The following is an 18,938-nucleotide window of genomic DNA, read 5'->3' as shown; positions in this document are numbered from 1 at the left end:
ATTCCACTATTTGATAAAGAAAATTATATTATGTGGAAGAAGAAGATGCTCTTGTTTTTACAAGTTGCAAATCCTAAATATCTGAACTTGTTAAAGAAAGGTCCAAAAATTCTGATGGTTATTGAACCAGAGGTGATAGAAGATGATGTTGTACTTACCAAGGCTAGAACCTATGCAAAAGAGCCTGAGGATTTTACTCCTGCTGAAAAGGAAGAAGCCTCCTTGGATGCCAGCCTTCAATTAATTTTAGTTGATTCCCTTGATTTCTTGATGAACAGACATGTGATGAACTGTAAATATTCCAAACACATCTGGGAAACTATTGAGGTTATTAATGAAGGTACAGAGGAAGTTAGGGAGAACAAGTTAGAGATCCTAACCTCTGAGTATGAACATTTTAAATCCAATCCAGGAGAAGGAATTACTGAAGTATTTGAGAGGTACAATGCATTGATCAACAACCTGAACATAAATGGAAAATATTATTCAATGAGGGAGGTCAACAAAAAGTTCCTTTTAACACTGTCAACTCATCTTGAACATAGAATCACTGCCATAAGAGAAGCTAGAGATCTGAGTGAGATTTCTTTGGATAGACTCTATGGTGTGTTAAAAACCTATGAGTTGGAGCAGATTCAGCAAAAGGAAGTCTATGGGAAAGATAGAGTGGTCAGCACATCTACTGCTCTAGTAGCTGAAGGTCAACAACAACAACAACAATCTCAACAGTCAGAGAGAATGGTACAGTATTCCAAGGCTGAGGAAAATGTATTAGTAGCAGAATATGATCCTCCTACTACAAATCAATCCAGTGATGATTTTTACTCCTTGGAAGAGCTGGAGCAATTGGAAGATGAGTCAATGGCCCAGATTGTCAAGAGATTCTCCAATGTCATATTCAAGAGAAATCCCAAGTTCAAGCACAAGTCCAACTACAACAGATTCCAGACAGGTGGATCTTCATCATCTAACACCAGTAGTGGTGGATACAAAACATGGATGGTTGATCGGAGCACCATTAGATGCTATAACTGCAATGAGTTGGGACACTTTGCCACAGAATGCAGGAAGCCAAAGCAAGTAAGGAAGAACTCTTATGATTCAAATCAGAAGAGTAACTCTGAAAGGGCTTATCTGGCAAAGGGAAGAAGCTGGGATGATACTGATAGTGAATATGAAGAAGAAGGGAATCTTGCTCTTATGGCATTGATGGAAATACTTCATCATCAAGAAAAGAGGTAAAATTTACTGATGCTGAATTAGTTTATCATCTAGGAGGTTCCTTAGATTGTGCTCGTCATGATAATGAACTGTTAAGTCAGCAGATCAAAGACCTTGAAAAAGAGGTCAATGAATTAAGACTTCTGCACATTAATCAAGACAAATTAAAAGAACAAGTATCTTTTCTAGAGAATAGAGTTAACTGTTATAGACAACTCGAAACTATTCTCAAAGACAATATCACAGATCTTGAGACTAAGGTTTAAGCTTATTTTAATTCTTGTTCGAAGGCTAAAGAGTTCTATAGTAAGCAAGCTGTTAATCAAACATCTGGAATAGGTTTTTATTACAATGTTGTTATTCGAGAATTAGGCATAAACTCCCCTCCTCATGTCTGTGTTAAAGGTAGGGAAGTACCACATGTGCTTAAGGGTGTTGATAAACCCCTCTATAAAGGATCAATTGCTGAACCATTTGATGAGACCTCCTTTATTATTCAAGAAGAAATACGTGCTGAAGATCGTGCTAATGAGAAGGTTGTTTCCAAGTCAAGTGTGTCGAAAGTTCCAGTCAAAGTTGTGATAGCAACTGAGACTAACTCAGACATACATGAGTTGGATAACAAAAATGCCATGTCTACCATGCATAATTTTCCTGTTGTTAATCCCTCTCATAAAGTATGTGGTGTTCCTGATTGTATGTCTTGTGCTTTCAATTTGATGTATGCTTATTTTAATGGTAAGCATGTTTCTAGTGATAAGACTACTCCTCGTCAGCATGTGAATAATATGAAGCATGATAGGTCTAAGACTGTTAGTCCTTCTAAGGCTAGAAAGGAGACATTTGTGCCTAAGCCTAAAAGGAAATTTGGTAAGGCTGTTTACAAGGTCAAATGTCCAGTCATTGAGAAAGTTGAGAACATTAAAGTTAAGAATGTTGTTTTTCCTGACAAAGGTCAATTCTACAAGTATGCCGGGCCCAATCAAGTTTGGGTTCCGAAGAAGGTTTAATCCATTTATGTTGCAGGGCATTAAACAGGTGAAACCGCTAGTGTGGATTCTTGACAGTGGATCGTCAAGACATATGACCGGAGATAGAGCCCTGCTATCAAATGTGGTTGAGAAAGCTCGCCTAGTGGTTACCTTTGGAGATAACAGCAAAGGTTTAACTGAGGGATATGGCTGTTTGCAAGCTGGTAATGTTATCATTGAACTTAAACTTCTTTCAACATTAGTGATTTCTTATTTCATTTAAAATCTTTTGAAATCACTATTGTACATCATTTCTCTCAAAAGATTAAAATGTATAATTTTCATTCATTATAGATCTTAAGTACATTTTATCTCTATATTGCCATATGTTCTGTGATACAGGTTCAGTCTCCAATGGCTTTCTTTCATTGACAGTCATGAGGTTGAAAACCCACAACTTCTATCCCATATCGTAAAGACAAACACAGAAACAGAACCAACCAAAACTCTCTTATCACTAAAATAAAGTATGAATGAGCGTGAGGGAGATAGTGCCTTAGTGCACCAATAAGGAAGGTTCTGAAGTCAACCCAGCAGCTCTGTCTCCTACAAAGATGATTAGTATTTAAACTGAGACAACTGCTAGCCCCCATATATCTTCTCAAAAAGATGTAATGGCTGAAAAGACACAAAAACAGTTACTAGATTCATTCTCTCAACAGGGTGCGTCTATTGAAATTTTCCTGTCAGCCAAGGCATCTGATGTAGTGTCACCACCTCAAACATAAACAATTCTTGAGGCACAATGAAAGGTTACACACACAAAGGAGGAGTTGACAAAAATAAGAGTTTCGACCATTTTAAGGTCAGATTCGATTGTTCAAGGTTCTTTAATGGACCAATTGCCTTTACATGTGTTAGGAGAGGATACTGACCCAATAGCCATATGTGACGCCCTCCAAACCCGGGGTCTAGATTTGGGGGTCACTCGCCAATAAACTATAATAAAATGATCACAGCGGATTAATAAAATAAATACGACCCCTTGCATGCAACTGGATCGATTACAGGTTATAGTATGGAACAGGCACTGATACAAACCAATCTTTATTACAAACCATAGTCTAATTAATTTTACAACTTATTCAAATTTTATTACAAACCTTTAAACTATTCAAGCGTCCCAAACTATCTACCTGGAAAACACACCAAACTATTTACAAGCACTCGACTTCTGGTCAAACGTGGGACTCAAGCCTGCTCTGGCTTAGCTGAAATATTAAAATAATAAACAAGTATGAGCGAAAGAAATGCTCAGCAAGCAGTATAAAGTTTGTAAATGAACAACAATAACAATATCTGAGTAAAATCAGAAGCTGATATAAACTTTAAAGTTTAAGCGACAGTTTAATAAAACACAATTATGCACTATGTTGTTTCTGATGATCAGTCATGAAGCAACACCGGTATCCCGCAGCCATACCGTAAATATAGGTATCGATATCCCGCAGCCATACCGTACCTATTGGATATCCATGAAGAAGGCATATATTCGCCTAGCAAGATATTACACTTTCGTATAATAACTCACGCTGGACCGGTGCCTCGGCCCCTTATGCTAACCAAGAATCAATTCACGAAACAATTTTTGATTAAAGGAGTCGAATCAATGACATCCTTATCTATTCAACTCCCCATGTCACATGGTCCGGAGTTGTCTAAACAACTGATGGCGAAATAACTAGAACAATTAGTTATTTGCTAATCTCAATTCAATATTCCACTGTATAGAGTGATTTATAGCGAAACACATAAAACGTTTAACTATTCTGAACTTAGAATAGTATGGAAATCGAAAGAATAAAGTTCAGAGTCAATATCAATTGAATGATAAATGAAGATAGAGGTACTTGCATAATATAATTCAAAATAAACGTCACCTGAACCATAAGTGAAGTTAGGGGTACTTGCCTGGTATGCTCAATAACTTCTTACTTTAACTCTGCTTCTAACTGATGGCTACTATCTTCGTCTAACACTTGACTGCACTCCTTGCTACTCGATTCTATAAACAAAAGGACTATCTTAATTGACAGATCTAAACTCAATCGACGTAACTATACGTCTTGACATCTACCCGATCGTTTATAACTAGCATGGCATTTTAAAAACTGTAACATACAACATGTATATCACGTATCACGTAATCATGGTATTCATATAACACGTACTCACATATTTTATGTAACACATAAGTCAAATCATTAAAAGGTACGTCTCAGTGCATTCAGAATGAAAATTAGGTCAATATTAGTATTTACCGATCAAATACCGACTTAAACTGATACACAAATCAAATAACATTGCAATACAAAGGAAATTAGGTCTCAAAAGTATTTTTATTAAAAGCGCAATATTTTTCTGAATCTGTACGCGTTTGTTTCGTATTAAACGGACAAACGGTTGATTTATTATGAATTTTTGAACATTTTTCGGAATAAAACGGGTCTCCGAATCATTTAATAATTAAATAATAAGGCTCGAACACTCGAAAATAATTTAAAATAATATTTTAAAGCTCGAAGCTATTTTTCGGAATTTTTAAATCAAAAATAAATAATTAAATCTATTTATTAAATCAATTTAAAATCAATTAATAATTAATTAAGTTAATTAATCAATTAATATTAAATTAATTGATTAATTAAAATAATTAAAAACTAACTAAAATTAATTAATAAAATAAATCAGATTTATTTTTGAATTAAAAATGAATTTTGGAATTAAAATAATAATTTTAGGAATTAAAAATGAATTTAGAGATTAAATAATGGATTTTTTGAATTATTAATAAAAAGTAAAACCCAAAAACATGTTACAGGTTTTGTTTTAGGGGAGAATAGGATCAAACCCGGGTTTTTTAAACCGGGTTACGAAGAACACGGCCGGGTCCGGGTTGAACACCGGCCGGTTTCTGGAATAATCCCAGATTCCGGCGGCGTTTGGCCGGACTCCGGCGAGCTTTATTTGAGCCGCAAACACCACGGCTTCTATCAGGATCAATTCCTTATCGTTCTGGTAGCCCAGATATCAACCTAATAGCAGCAGTCAACACCAGATTCAAGAACTCCGATCAAACACCATTAAAACCGATGAGACCTTGAAGTTTTCCGGCGAATAATTCGATCCTACTCAATTCTCAACAAAACTCAACGTTTTATGGCTCAAATTAAACCTCTAAACATCTACAATCCATCCATGTCATCACAAACAATCAAAAACCACTAAATCATAAACCCCCAAAATTCGAATATTACCCTTAAAAATCGATTTTACAAATTATTAATCCTCTGATAATTTTGTTGAGCAATTAGGAAAGAGGATGTTGAGAGCTTCAAAACGGATATTCATACTTGTGATTTGGTGTTCAATAACACCTTCAAAATTGGCTTTGATTTTCAGAATTCTCCAAGAACACCAAGAACACATATTCAAGAAATTTTCAGAAATTAAAACCTTAATTTCTATATGATATCGAACTCTATTTTTGAAGTATAATATACCAAATTGACCAGAAAAACATGCTCTACAACATGGAAGCATCAAATCACATCAACAACATCAAGAACAAAAATTCATAATTTAATTATCAAATAATTCGAATATAAATAATTAAATAAGAAAATTACTGTGATTTCTGGGCAGAAACTGATGATTGATTCAGAAAGAAGATTTCGAGAGCTTCGTTTTGATATGCTGCACGCCCGAATCGGAGTTCGATAACGCCTTCGTTCGTGTGTTTGATTCTCGGGAACGTTTCGGTTTTCTCGGGTTTTTCTCTGTATTTACGGTGTTTTAACTGGTTGCAAATGAAAAACGGAATAAACGAAATAAGAAATAGGCTATTTATATTTATGGAATATTGGATCGTTCTGGATCGTTTTGGATCATTTTGGATCATTAAATTAGTTGCTTAGCCGCTAAGTAACTGCAATAACGATCCGATTCAATACCAAAATTGGATAATTATCAAAACCGGGCTTTTTATAAAACACCATATACGAACATAACGTAAAAATATCCCGTCTTTCGAGATTACGGGTTTTATTGATTACCGAAATAACTATCGTATCGAAATTATTGCGCCGGGCCGCGCACGGGTCAAACCGTAATCCGGATCGAAAAAGTCAAAACACGGAAAATGTCCGGAATTACCAGATTAGGTTAGGAAGGAGTTTTCGGAAGAGTTTCGGGTTGTAAAAACGCAAAACGGTTGAAGTTTGGAAGATTCCCGGCTTTATAAAATAATTTTATAATTATTCTGAAAATAATTAATAATTCATAAATCATTATAAAATCATATAACACTCCAAAAATTACCAGAAAAATACCACAATTATCTATATTTTATTCTGGACATATAAAAATTCAAATATTCAAATAATGTCACATATAACATTCAGATATCTATTCTACTTTTCAGATAATTCACCAAAAATTTACATAAAATCACATAAACAATTCCAAATAATAATAATAATATTTGAAAATATATGGGATATTACAATCTACCCCCCTTAACAGGATTCTGTCCTCAGAATCAGCCTAGGAAAATAAATAAGGATACTTGGATTGCATTTCGCTTTCCAATTCCCAAGTCGACTCTTCAACCTTGGGATTCCTCCACAAGACTCGCACTAAAGATACAGACTTATTCCTAAGTACTCTTTCTTTCTTATCTAAAATCTGCACTGGTTGCTCTACAAAAGATAAATCTGGCTGGATCTCGATCGGCTCGTATTCAATCACATGATTCGAATCAGGCAAATAATGCTTCAACATTGACACGTGGAATACGTTGTGAATATGCTGCATGTGAGGTGGTAACGCTAATTCGTAAGCAACCTTTCCCACACGCTTCAAAATCTCAAAAGGGCCAACATAACGCGGACTCAGCTTTCCTTTCTTTCCAAATCTTGATAAACTTTTCCAAGGAGAAACTTTTAATAACACTGCCTCTCCAACTTCAAATTCCATATCTTTTCTGGTAGGATCAGTATATTTGCGTTGACGATCTTGAGCTGCTGTTAATCTTTTCCGAATGAGTTCTATTTTCTCCTTCGTCTGTTGAATCAATTCTGGACCCAAAATCTTTCTTTCACCAACTTCTTCCCAACATATTGGAGATCTGCATCTTCTACCGTACAAAGCTTCGTAAGGTGGCATTCCAATACTGGCATGATAGCTGTTGTTGTAGGAGAATTCAACTAATGGCAAATGCTCGTCCCAACTCCCTTCAAAATCTAGTGCACATACCCTCAGCATATCTTCAATAGTCTGAATCGTCCTTTCACTCTGACCGTCTGTCTGCGGATGATACGCGGTACTCATGTTCAACTTCGTTCCGAGACAATCTTGAAAACTTCTCCAAAATCTTGAATTAAATCGAGGATCTCTGTCTGAAACTATAGATACTGGAACTCCGTGTCTTGTCACAATTTCTTTAAGATATAACCGTACCAATTTATCCATTGAGAATCTCTCGTTGATAGGAAGAAAATGCGCTGACTTCGTCAATCTGTCGATAATAACCCAAATAGCATCATGATTCGCCTTGGTCCTCGGTAATCCAACTACGAAATCCATCGCTATATGCTCCCATTTCCATTCTGGAATGTCCAATGGTTGTATCAGTCCACGGGGCCTTTGATGTTCCGCTTTGACCCGCTGGCAAGTGTAACATTTACTTACCCATTCTGCAATTTCTTTCTTCATGCTTGGCCACCAAAAGTTTTCTCTTAAGTCTCTATACATCTTCGTACTCCCGGGATGAATTGAGTATCTAGAGTTGTGAGCGTCTCGAAGAATTTCATCTTTCAGCTCGGCTATGTTGGGTATCCATATTCTGGAAGAAAATCTTAATATCCCTTTATCATCCTTTTGATTCCCTATTTCTTCTCCTGTCAAACTGTCTCGTTCATGGCTCATTACTTCTTCCTGACATCTTCTTATTTTCTCTAATAATTCTGGTTGAAAAGACATTGCACACAACACCTCTGTAGACATACTTGGAATACTAACCTCTATTTCCAGCTTCTCAAATTCCCTGATCAATTCTTCTGATGAAATTATCATGTTTAACCTTTCTTTTCTGCTCAGAGCGTCGGCCACCACATTTGCTTTGCCTGGATGATAGTTAATAGTACAGTCGTAATCCTTGATTAGTTCTAGCCATCTCCTCTGCCTCATGTTCAATTCCTTCTGGGTAAAGATATACTTCAAACTCTTGTGGTCCGGGTAGATCTCGCACTTTTCCCCATAAAGATAATGCCTCCAAATCTTCAATGCAAATACTATAGCTGCCAATTCCAGATCATGCGTTGGATACTTTTCTTCATGTGGTTTCAATTGTCTTGAAGCGTAGGCTATCACCTTGTCATGCTGCATCAAAACACATCCCAGTCCTTTGTACGATGCGTCACTATAAATTACAAAATTTCCTTGATCATCTGGCAAGACTAGCACTGGAGAAGATACTAATCTATTCTTTAATTCCTGGAAACTTTCTTCGCATTTCTCATCCCATTCAAATTTCTGATTCTTCCTGGTGAGCTTTGTCAATGGCGTAGCTATCTTCGCAAAATCTTGCACGAATCTTCTATAGTAACCTGCCAGTCCCATGAAACTTCTTACTTCCGTTGGTGTTTTTGGCCTCTCCCAGTTGATTACGGCTTCAATCTTTGTTGGATCCACTTCCACTCCTTTATTGCTAATCACGTGCCCAAGAAATCGTACTTCTTTTAACCAAAATTCACACTTGGAAAACTTTGCGTATAACTTCTCATGTCGCAGTATCTCCAGAACTATCCTCAAATGCTCTACATGCTCCTCTTCTGTTTTAGAATAGATCAAGATGTCGTCTATAAACACGATCACGAATTTATCCAAATACTTCTTAAATACTCGATTCATTAGATCCATGAAAGCTGCTGGTGCGTTGGTTAATCCAAATGCCATCACTAGAAACTCATAATGCCCATATCTGGTTCTAAATGCGGTCTTCGGAATGTCTTCAGGCTTGATCTTTAATTGATGATATCCGGATCTTAAATCAATCTTAGAAAACCATACAGCGCCTCTCAATTGGTCAAACAAATCATCGATCCTTGGTAACGGATACTTGTTCTTAATGGTTAGCTTATTCAGTTCTCGATAGTCGATGCACAGTCGCATACTCCCATCCTTCTTTTTGACAAACAATACTGGTGCGCCCCATGGGGATACACTGGGTCTTATAACTCCTTTCTCCAAAAGATCTTGCAGCTGAGTTGCCAATTCTTTCATTTCCACTGGTGCCATCCGGTATGGGGCTTTAGAAACTGGTTCTGTTCCGGGTGCTAGATCAATCGCAAATTCAATTTCTCTGTCGGGAGGTAATCCTGGTAGATCATCTGGAAAGACATCTGAAAATTCGTTGACAATTGGAATCGCTTCTAATGTTGGAACTTCCTTGCTGGTGTCTATCACATGGGCCAAATATGCTTCGCAATTCTGACGCAATAACTTCTTCACTTGAGCGATCGTTAAGAACTTCTTCTCTTGCTTATTTCCTCGGAATATCACCTTCTTCTTATTATCCAAGGTCTGAAGTCTCACTTTCCTATTCTTACAATCAATTTGGGCGTTATTTTCTGACAACCAATCCATTCCTAAAATAACATCAAATTCTCCCAACTTAAAAGGTATTAAGTCGGCATAGAAATGATGTCCTCCTATCTCAACATCGCACCTCGGGCACACTCGATCGACAAAAACTTGGTCCTTATTAGCTAACTCTATCGTTAACGCTGGTTCTAACAATTTAACTTCACAATGCAGTTTATCGACAAAACTTTGAGAAATAAATGACCTCGTAGCTCCAGAATCAAATAGAACTTTAACATCGACGGAGTTTACTGGAAGCGTACCTGCAACCACGTCAGAACTCTGAACAGCATCCTGCATAGTCATATTGAATGTTCTGGCTTTTGGCTGGTTCTTGACTGGTGGTCCTTCAATCCTTGGCACACCTTGAGATGATGATCCTGCAATCCTTGGAACATTTACACTTTGTACTTGCTCTTTGCAGTTGTTGGCATAATGTCCTGTCTTCCCACATCGGAAACACGTAACTTCTTGCATTTGATTGCGGCACTCATGGGCATGATGTCCTTTCATATTACACTTGTAGCACACAGAATTAGCTTTACAAATCCCAGAATGTTTCCTGCCACAAAACTTGCAATCTGGCATTGGTGGACGATTGGACCTCTGCTGATTTGAATTCTGAAAACGGTTGACCGGTCCTCCATTTCCTGATTGTGGTCTCTTGAATCCCACATTCCTATTACCCTGAAATCCTGGCCTTTTGTTGAAACGGCCCTGAAAATTACTTGACTGCTGACCTCCCTCTGAGGTTTCCATTTTCCTTTTCTTCCCATCCTTTCCTTTCTGTGACATATCACTCCTACTCTCAATCACCATTGCCTTCTGAACCACTGCCACATATGAAGTCAACTCAAACATGGCCACTCTGTTCTGAATCCAAAACTTCAATCCCTGTTCGAATCTTCTTGCTTTCTTTTCATCTGTATCAACCTGGTCTGGCACGAACCTTGCTAACTCAGTAAACTTAGCCTCGTACTCAGCCACAGTAAGATCACCCTGGGTCAGATTCAAGAACTTAATCTCCATTTGATTCTTCATATACCTCGGGAAATACTTCTCCAGGAACAACTCTGTGAATCTCTCCCAAGTTATAAACTCACCTCCTTCCAATGCTCGCGTAGATTCCCACCAATAGTTCGCCTCACCCTTCAGAAAATAACTTGCAAACTTGGTCTTCTGCTCAGTTCCTGCTCCGACTAATTCAAAAGCCTTTTCCATTTCCTTGAGCCATGCATTGGCTTCCACAGGATCAGCACTTCCCTTAAACTCAGGTGGCTTCACTGCTTGAAACTGCTTAAAAGTCACTACAGATGGTGCTGCTCGCTGCTGCTGTTGCTGCTGCGTAAGATGTAACATCTGCTGCTGCATCAGTCCCAACATCTGGATAATCGCTGGATCTGTACGACTCTCGGTACTACCCTCTCCTGAATTATTCCTTTTCTTTGGTGCCATTATTCTGGTAAGAAACAAGCAATATATATAATAATCTGTCAAGCATTGTGTCAAATATGGAGCAATTCCTTAGCATATTAAAGTTCGCAAACACTATCTCTTCTCAAAATATCATAAACTTGCTACCATATTAACACAAGCGACATGATTATCACATAATCCTGCTTATTATCTCGAGAATAATAACATAAAGAAAATTTACTCCGAATTATCCAAACCTTATAAATCCTTACTTAAAATCTCAACTAAACCAACAGAATAACATGGCAATGACACAAGGCCTAACGCTAAACGCAAAACAGGAAACCTAAACAACTTAACTATAACCCAGCCCAATATCCTAAATTTAATCCTATAAAAGCTAAATTACACGCGCCTATCTTATGTGATCTTCCTATGACTCATCTATGACAATCCTACGCCTGTTTCAGTGACCATAACCTGTAGCTCTGATACCAACCTGTGACGCCCTCCAAACCCGGGGTCTAGATTTGGGGGTCACTCGCCAATAAACTATAATAAAATGATCACAGCGGATTAATAAAATAAATACGACCCCTTGCATGCAACTGGATCGATTACAGGTTATAGTATGGAACAGGCACTGATACAAACCAATCTTTATTACAAACCATAGTCTAATTAATTTTACAACTTATTCAAATTTTATTACAAACCTTTAAACTATTCAAGCGTCCCAAACTATCTACCTGGAAAACACACCAAACTATTTACAAGCACTCGACTTCTGGTCAAACGTGGGACTCAAGCCTGCTCTGGCTTAGCTGAAATATTAAAATAATAAACAAGTATGAGCGAAAGAAATGCTCAGCAAGCAGTATAAAGTTTGTAAATGAACAACAATAACAATATCTGAGTAAAATCAGAAGCTGATATAAACTTTAAAGTTTAAGCGACAGTTTAATAAAACACAATTATGCACTATGTTGTTTCTGATGATCAGTCATGAAGCAACACCGGTATCCCGCAGCCATACCGTAAATATAGGTATCGATATCCCGCAGCCATACCGTACCTATTGGATATCCATGAAGAAGGCATATATTCGCCTAGCAAGATATTACACTTTCGTATAATAACTCACGCTGGACCGGTGCCTCGGCCCCTTATGCTAACCAAGAATCAATTCACGAAACAATTTTTGATTAAAGGAGTCGAATCAATGACATCCTTATCTATTCAACTCCCCATGTCACATGGTCCGGAGTTGTCTAAACAACTGATGGCGAAATAACTAGAACAATTAGTTATTTGCTAATCTCAATTCAATATTCCACTGTATAGAGTGATTTATAGCGAAACACATAAAACGTTTAACTATTCTGAACTTAGAATAGTATGGAAATCGAAAGAATAAAGTTCAGAGTCAATATCAATTGAATGATAAATGAAGATAGAGGTACTTGCATAATATAATTCAAAATAAACGTCACCTGAACCATAAGTGAAGTTAGGGGTACTTGCCTGGTATGCTCAATAACTTCTTACTTTAACTCTGCTTCTAACTGATGGCTACTATCTTCGTCTAACACTTGACTGCACTCCTTGCTACTCGATTCTATAAACAAAAGGACTATCTTAATTGACAGATCTAAACTCAATCGACGTAACTATACGTCTTGACATCTACCCGATCGTTTATAACTAGCATGGCATTTTAAAAACTGTAACATACAACATGTATATCACGTATCACGTAATCATGGTATTCATATAACACGTACTCACATATTTTATGTAACACATAAGTCAAATCATTAAAAGGTACGTCTCAGTGCATTCAGAATGAAAATTAGGTCAATATTAGTATTTACCGATCAAATACCGACTTAAACTGATACACAAATCAAATAACATTGCAATACAAAGGAAATTAGGTCTCAAAAGTATTTTTATTAAAAGCGCAATATTTTTCTGAATCTGTACGCGTTTGTTTCGTATTAAACGGACAAACGGTTGATTTATTATGAATTTTTGAACATTTTTCGGAATAAAACGGGTCTCCGAATCATTTAATAATTAAATAATAAGGCTCGAACACTCGAAAATAATTTAAAATAATATTTTAAAGCTCGAAGCTATTTTTCGGAATTTTTAAATCAAAAATAAATAATTAAATCTATTTATTAAATCAATTTAAAATCAATTAATAATTAATTAAGTTAATTAATCAATTAATATTAAATTAATTGATTAATTAAAATAATTAAAAACTAACTAAAATTAATTAATAAAATAAATCAGATTTATTTTTGAATTAAAAATGAATTTTGGAATTAAAATAATAATTTTAGGAATTAAAAATGAATTTAGAGATTAAATAATGGATTTTTTGAATTATTAATAAAAAGTAAAACCCAAAAACATGTTACAGGTTTTGTTTTAGGGGAGAATAGGATCAAACCCGGGTTTTTTAAACCGGGTTACGAAGAACACGGCCGGGTCCGGGTTGAACACCGGCCGGTTTCTGGAATAATCCCAGATTCCGGCGGCGTTTGGCCGGACTCCGGCGAGCTTTATTTGAGCCGCAAACACCACGGCTTCTATCAGGATCAATTCCTTATCGTTCTGGTAGCCCAGATATCAACCTAATAGCAGCAGTCAACACCAGATTCAAGAACTCCGATCAAACACCATTAAAACCGATGAGACCTTGAAGTTTTCCGGCGAATAATTCGATCCTACTCAATTCTCAACAAAACTCAACGTTTTATGGCTCAAATTAAACCTCTAAACATCTACAATCCATCCATGTCATCACAAACAATCAAAAACCACTAAATCATAAACCCCCAAAATTCGAATATTACCCTTAAAAATCGATTTTACAAATTATTAATCCTCTGATAATTTTGTTGAGCAATTAGGAAAGAGGATGTTGAGAGCTTCAAAACGGATATTCATACTTGTGATTTGGTGTTCAATAACACCTTCAAAATTGGCTTTGATTTTCAGAATTCTCCAAGAACACCAAGAACACATATTCAAGAAATTTTCAGAAATTAAAACCTTAATTTCTATATGATATCGAACTCTATTTTTGAAGTATAATATACCAAATTGACCAGAAAAACATGCTCTACAACATGGAAGCATCAAATCACATCAACAACATCAAGAACAAAAATTCATAATTTAATTATCAAATAATTCGAATATAAATAATTAAATAAGAAAATTACTGTGATTTCTGGGCAGAAACTGATGATTGATTCAGAAAGAAGATTTCGAGAGCTTCGTTTTGATATGCTGCACGCCCGAATCGGAGTTCGATAACGCCTTCGTTCGTGTGTTTGATTCTCGGGAACGTTTCGGTTTTCTCGGGTTTTTCTCTGTATTTACGGTGTTTTAACTGGTTGCAAATGAAAAACGGAATAAACGAAATAAGAAATAGGCTATTTATATTTATGGAATATTGGATCGTTCTGGATCGTTTTGGATCATTTTGGATCATTAAATTAGTTGCTTAGCCGCTAAGTAACTGCAATAACGATCCGATTCAATACCAAAATTGGATAATTATCAAAACCGGGCTTTTTATAAAACACCATATACGAACATAACGTAAAAATATCCCGTCTTTCGAGATTACGGGTTTTATTGATTACCGAAATAACTATCGTATCGAAATTATTGCGCCGGGCCGCGCACGGGTCAAACCGTAATCCGGATCGAAAAAGTCAAAACACGGAAAATGTCCGGAATTACCAGATTAGGTTAGGAAGGAGTTTTCGGAAGAGTTTCGGGTTGTAAAAACGCAAAACGGTTGAAGTTTGGAAGATTCCCGGCTTTATAAAATAATTTTATAATTATTCTGAAAATAATTAATAATTCATAAATCATTATAAAATCATATAACACTCCAAAAATTACCAGAAAAATACCACAATTATCTATATTTTATTCTGGACATATAAAAATTCAAATATTCAAATAATGTCACATATAACATTCAGATATCTATTCTACTTTTCAGATAATTCACCAAAAATTTACATAAAATCACATAAACAATTCCAAATAATAATAATAATATTTGAAAATATATGGGATATTACACCATATGTCAGTGGTCAGTGTCTACCTCCCAAGGATTAAATCCCCTGGATGCATCTGTGGATAATGGATCTGACATAGGCGCAAATCGGTAACTTGTTGACAATGATTCATATATTACCTGATGAGTCACAAGGAAATGTCTTCACAGACATTAGAAGGGAACATTGATCTTTATGCTAAATTCGTTGGATCATTGTTTACCTTCCCAGAATTCAAATCTGGAACCCCAAAGGGAAACTAACAACTTGTAGATTATGACTCAGATTCATCTGACGAGTTTAACAAGGATGGGGATTTGCGAACTCCCATTGCACCACATGTGACCTCCTTAATGATGGCTAAGGTGATTTTCCTTGCAGGTACAGCTGAATTTTGGAGCTATGAGAGGAGTGATACACTTGTGAGAATGAGTGTAAACACGAGTGGAGAGAAGAGTGAAACACATGTGAGGTACACTAAACAGAATCACACACTCTCAATAAGGAAGAAAGAGAAACTACTTGTTATTTCTTTTCCAACCAAGTAAAACATGAGAACTCCTTCAGACAACGATATACATTCCTTCTCTAAGGGGGAGATAAAAGCTTAAGTAATACTTTGGAGGATTCCTCAACTAAGGGGGAGAAATAGCAGGGAGGAAAGAAAAAGAAAAAGGTAAAGCATATGTACACTACACCACACCATTGTTGTTTGTAACTACGAATCCTATTGTACGGGAGAGGTGGTAAACACAAGGTGATCTCCTTTAAGAAGTTGATTCTCATAGGGGGAGAAGCAAGAGAGATATGCGCTTCTCATCAGGAAATGTGGTTGTACAAAAGAAGATGAAACTACTTGAAGATATGTTCAGTCTAGAGGAACATCTATTTGGAATCTGGAAAATGTTAAATATAATCCAGAACTTTTCTGCTATTTACTTTGTATTTCTGTTTACATCTTTTTCTTATTTGTTAGTTGAGTTATCCTCTAGTTATTTGTTGTTATTGTCTAACAAACAAATAGGGGGAGATTGAAAGGCATATGTCATAGCCTATTTGTTTATTCGAGGATTTAACTCAACTCAAATAAGAATGTAACAAGTAAATAATGGTTCTATCGTCAAAGAGATCTCTCAAAGTAACATCTGTCAAAGGATTCAGAAATAAGGTTCATCTACAGACTTGAGGAATTACTTCACTGGAAGAAGTTCAAGAAATTGATCAAGCCTCAGTGATATAAATCAAGATTGTGGATTTAATCAAGTGACAGAGATCTTGTCAGGGTATCAGATAATTACAGGGATTTAATCTGAAGAAAATCAAGATTATCAAAGTCAAGACATGAAGAAACGTCACGGAAGTTAGTCACTCATGAACCAGACAGTACATCGAGTGTCAACATTGAAGTGGTGGAATTGATTCATAATTGTCAGTGATTTCAAGAAGATTTTCAGAAGAATGGTTGTCGTTGAAGAGTAGTATTAATTCTCTATTAATTAATTAAGTCATATAGTTTAATTAAGAAAATAAATTATATCTACAAAGATTAATTTATTGATTAATTGAATTAATTGATTAATTAATTCTGAATTAATATCATGATTTTTCAGAATTGATTTTGAATTTATATTCAATATTAATTCAGCAAGACAATCATTTGAACTGGTATGACAATCAATTGTCATACCGAAAGTCATACAAGTTCATTCAATAGTCTTGCCGAAAGTCATGCTAGTTCAGGAGATAGTCATACCGATTGTCATCCTAGTACAAATGATTATCATGCTGATTGTCATGGTAGTACAACAGATTGTCTCACCGAAAGTTCTACCAGCTGCGGGATTGTCATGCCAGTTTATTTCAGTTATGTTGATTATTATTTAAAAGACAGAAGCAGCAGACATTCATTATTATTCACAACAGAAATCAACTAACCAAGAACGGAAGCCGCAGAACAAATATATCATCTCTCTGCTGAATTCAAGATCATTCATTTCTAGTTTTAAAGTTAAATCCAAACAACTAGAAATCATTCTCTTGTTCTTGTGTAACTATCTAGCGGATCAAAATCCCTAGAACTCAATCTCAAATTGCGTTTAGCATTTGATTCTTTTTATTGCAAAAATAGAAAAAGTTCATGTCGAATTTATTCTAGATTTGTGATAATTAATTTTAGATTAAATCCTTGTAATCGATATCGTTGTTGTAACACCTTTCAAGTTTAATAATATTTTTATTTAACTTGAATTTCGTTTTAATTTTTTATTCCGCACTAAATTCGATTAAACGGTATAGTTTGTATTCAACCCCCCCTTCAACAAACATATTGGGACCTAACAACATATATATATATATATATATATATATATATATCTGGTGGATACATTCAAATCCACCAGAAAGTTTTAAAGACTTGTGTTTTTATTACTTTGTGTTTTGATTTATATTCAAATTGTTATTCCGCACTTTGCAAATCAAAACACTGTTATATATATATATATATATATATATTAAGTTAGAACATTTTATATTTTTGAAAAAGGTTCAAGAATTCCATTCAACCCCCCTTTCTATAATTCTTGTTGCATTGTTAGGGACTAACAATTGGTATCAGAGCAAGCTCTTGAAGAACAAAGAGTTTAAAGATCACAACAAACAGCAAGATGAACAAGAAGGATGTTGTAGTCAAGATTCCTTTTCTGGACAAAGATAATTACCATCACTGGAAGGTAAAGATGCATCTTCATTTACTTTCTCTATATGAGGCCTATGTAGATTGCATAGAGAGAGGCCCTCATGTACCAATGAGAGCTGCAACTAGAAATGAGCCATCAGTCCCCAAGCCAAGACATGAATGGTCAGATCCTGATATTGAATAAGTCAGGAAGGACAAGAAGGTCATGAATATTCGGTTCAATGGAGTTGATGGTGACATGTTTGACAACATCATCAATTGCAAAACTGCCAAGGAAGTTTGGGATACAATACAGATTATCTGTGATGGCACTGAACAAGTCAGGGAAAATAAGATGCAGCTGCTAATTCAACAATATGAGCACTTTCATAGTGAAGATAGTGAGTCTCCCACTGACATTTTTAGTAGGTTTTAAAAACTACTAAATACTCTGAAGTTGCATGGAAGAGTCTATCAGACAAAAGACTCCAATCTTAAGTTCCTTAGATCTCTTCCAAAGGAATGGAAACCAATGACAATCTCTTTGAGAAACTCTCAAGATTACAAGGAGTTTACTTTGGAGAGACTGTATGGCATCCTGAAAACTTATGAGCTTGAAATAGAGCAAGATGAGAGTATGGAGAAAGAAAGGAAGAAAGGAGGGTCCATTGCACTAGTTGCTGAGTTAGAGAAAGAGAAGGAGATGAAGATAGAAGTTGTTGAGTCAACTTCAAAGGTCTTTGAAAACAGGGGCAAGGGGCTGGTAGCAGAAAATGAAGATTCTTTGAGCCAAGATGATATGGATGATATTGATGAACATCTATCATTTCTTTCCAAAAGATTTTCCAAGCTCAA

This window comes from Apium graveolens, chromosome 11 (assembly GCF_009905375.1).
Source record: "Apium graveolens cultivar Ventura chromosome 11, ASM990537v1, whole genome shotgun sequence".
NCBI classification, from domain to species: Eukaryota; Viridiplantae; Streptophyta; class Magnoliopsida; order Apiales; family Apiaceae; genus Apium; species Apium graveolens.
This window is presented reverse-complemented; position numbering follows the sequence as displayed.